The sequence below is a fragment of the Toxorhynchites rutilus genome, chromosome 3 (assembly GCF_029784135.1).
Source record: "Toxorhynchites rutilus septentrionalis strain SRP chromosome 3, ASM2978413v1, whole genome shotgun sequence".
In the NCBI taxonomy this organism is placed as follows: domain Eukaryota; kingdom Metazoa; phylum Arthropoda; class Insecta; order Diptera; family Culicidae; genus Toxorhynchites; species Toxorhynchites rutilus.
In genome coordinates, this window is record NC_073746.1 from 105,616,656 (window position 1) to 105,620,126 (window position 3,471).

Sequence of the window (3,471 nt, forward strand, 5' to 3'; positions counted from 1 at the left end):
ATATTTGACAAAAAAAAAGTTTCATTCATTCAATTTGAAATTTGGAAGTGAAGTTGACAATTGTTTGCTTGTACTCCTATCTGCAAAAATATTCTTTTTTTTGTGTGTTTTATATAAAAGCTTTTTTAATATAAGCTTTAAAATTGAAGCATAGAAGAAATATAGAAATATAGAGTAAATTTATACAGTAACAGCCAAAAATATCGATGCAAATCACCGATTATCTTCATTCCAACAAGTTTGTTTTCCATTTTTCTATAACGTCCTGACCTCTGTGCGTTCATTCCAGCAACTACTGAAGACACCAACCAATGCCAATGCCTACGAAGATGTCGCTCCAGACGAAACGTACATTTTACACTAAATTTCAAAAGAAATGAACCATTAGCCTCCAACATCCAATTCAAACTTTGTTTGAAACGATAGCCCAGATTTATCTGATTTTGGTGAGATGATAAAGCTTCGATACATCTGAGCATTATTGCTCTGATAAAAACAAAAATCAGCTCAAAATAAATTAGAATCGATCGCTCATAACTCACTTGAAAATCCGAGCAAATGAAATGTATAAAATTGATTTGTTATTGGAATAATTAATTTGTCGACGAATACCGTTTTGGCCTGATTTTGACTTGTGGAGGTTCCATGGATACCTAAAATGTGGCAGCCTTAGACGAAAGGACTGCGGAGTATAGCAGATGAGGATTAATTTCAGTTGTCAATTCGTTAAATTTTTGTCGCCGTTTAAAGGTCGTTGAAATGCAACATTTTAACTTCCTTTCTGTTGGCCAGAATCGGCGTTTTGGTATACTAAAAATATTCATTTAACACAAATTTGAGTTCACACAACAATGCAAACAGGGTGTTTGTGATTAAACTATCTATTCAATCCCACAGTATTGACTGATTATTTTTTCGACAACCCAACGCAACGATGAATTCAAATCATAATTTATGTTAATTGTCATTTGAACAATTCAGTTGCTATTATACATAGATCGGAACCTGGGTCATACGGACTCAATGAAGTATTTTTTCAAGTGCATTTTGCTTGAAAAAAAGTTTTCTTGCTACTTTTTTCCCCTTACACTATCTGTCAAATATTTCTCGATCAAAGGAACAAACGTTTTCGTAACTCGGACTGTGTTTATTTATCTTTTTGGCCGAACCAGAATTTCACTCAAGGATGATTATCTTTATGCAGATTTCTTTGTGATCTTCTGTTTGTAGAGCACCAACCAATGCTTTCATCCACAGAAGAACAATGGGATAATTTTGCTGGTGTCCTGGCTGAAAGGCTTCCAGTGATAACCAAGACATTTACATCACTTGAAGCCAACTTTAAGGTAAGTGGGATCCAATTTGGTGTATTTATATTATTAATTTAATTTTGTATGGACGCAGGCAATGCTAGGCAGGCATCCAAGTTCGAAAACAGCCTCAAATCTAATAATATAATTCATAAGGAAACGGAGATATGACAGGTGAAACAACTGAAAGCCGAATTTTTTCTTAATTTAGGACTGATTCTAGGCATGCTGATTTGAAAGAAGGCATTGCAAATTAAAATTGTTGTAGATGGCGACACCATGAAAACCATTGAATAAATCATTCGTTTGACATTTGACGTGACGGTGCTGGTGCAAGCATTGACTGCATGTGTGAATTGGTGGAGACGTTGACGGAACGTAGACGTTCTTTTCCGTAACGTTCTATGTGAATCGCACAATAAGGAGAAACATCTGACAGCATGCGGAAAAAGACAGCATGGAGAAAAAGGTGCAAGAAATTTATTTATCAAGCAAAATGCACTTGAAAAATAATTTTTATTGACTCCGCATGACCCAGGTTTTGATATCGGATTATAAAATCGTAATGTAATATTGGAACCAGAGATGTCAGGTTTGAAGACATGTCTTCACTTTGAAGACATTTGACTAACTGTGCAGACATTTGATTTTGTGGAGACATTTTGAAGATGTGTGATTTTTGCCACCAAAAGACCAGTCATTTCGGAGATGCTTTATGCTTTCGTCTGCGGAGCACACGTCTTGCCCTCATCAATGACAGAATGCCGAAGCCCCAAGAGCTCGTGCTGCGTAATCCGCGTTGACGGCATTGAGTTTGACATTTCAAATTAGGGGGTGAAACGTAAACAAACGCAGTGAGAAAAACTATAATTTTAGTTCAAAGTTATCTTGAGATTCTATAGCTTTCTGCAAAAATGGTGAGTAAGAAAATATCATATACCATATGCATAATCTTTTTTCACCATTCGTGCAAATCGTACTTGTATTGTTCGTCCATAATTAATATTCAAAAACTAGTATGATTTGCAAATTGGAATTTCATCTCTCGTTTCGAATCAAAATTATGAATGAAAATCGATGTTTCGAGGTTTCTTCCTGAATTTGTGGTAAAAATCTTTAGTTACTTTAGTGCGATTTGAACAAAAAATAGTTCCGCAATATTTCTAATGCAATGAAAAGCTAATGAAAACCTTTAATATTTCTTTCTTAAACAGGCATCCAATGCGATAAACTCTTCGATGATGACGGTAAATTTGCAGCTTGCCGATATTTTTCAATACGTCGGAGGAGGAAGCAGGTTGATAGTCGAAGGTGAACGGGTGTTTCAAGCTAACCACTTGCTTCTTGTCGGAGTTCAAACCGTGCACGAGGACGGCTTTACCATATTTGCGACTTGTTTGAAGTCATCATCACCTAGAGCTGATCCACACTAAATTTCCATCCGCACCAGACCTTCCTTTGAAAAGTGGTCTTTTCAGTGTTCGTGCAAAGCTGGAATGGGAAAATGCAAACACATAATGGCCGTTTTAAAACATCTTCTAATGTGTTTTTTGTGATTTTCTTGAATACAAATGGCAAAAATCAATTTTTCTATTTTTAGGTTCCCTTCAGTTCCATTGCTTACAGTAACAGATTTGCAACAAAAGTGGGGTAAAATTGCAGAAAAAGTTGCTGACGATATGTACAAGACAACACCATTGACCGCATTCTGCAAAAAAAATTACGAATACAAAAGATACGACTGAAGCTGCCTCGTCGGCGGGTTTGACTCACGATGAGGGTACCAACATTCTTCAGCTTTTCGTGAAAGGTTTGCTTCCAATTTATTGATCGATTTTTTAAAATAAAAAAGACGGGTGGGTAATGTCGGGGACATAACCGGAGTGACGTAGGACTATACAAAGGGGACAGCTTTTGTTAAATATATTGTTTTATTTTCTTCTCCTACGTGAATACCTACCTATCTACCTTAAAAATGGATTAGTTTACTGTTTACTCTTCATGAATATGTTGATGGTTCTGAAAAGAACCTTTGGTGTTGTGTTTTTTTTTATCACTCGATATTTCCATCTTGTTCGGTTAAACCTTCCTGTTTAGCTATTGCGTTTGCCACTCTCCACAGCTTTCACAGTTGAAATATTTCTTCCCATCCAGCTTGTGA

General features: G+C 36.1%; 1 long non-coding RNA gene across 1 annotated transcript; it reads left to right on the forward strand.

Annotated features, from left to right (window-relative positions):
* The first annotated feature begins 2,196 nt into the window (after positions 1 to 2,196).
* Positions 2,197 to 3,041, forward strand: LOC129780225 (uncharacterized). The gene is made up of 3 exons (XR_008743870.1): positions 2,197 to 2,227; positions 2,525 to 2,621; positions 2,911 to 3,041. It is a non-coding gene; the product is annotated as an uncharacterized LOC129780225 (long non-coding RNA).
* The last annotated feature ends 430 nt before the right edge of the window (positions 3,042 to 3,471 follow it).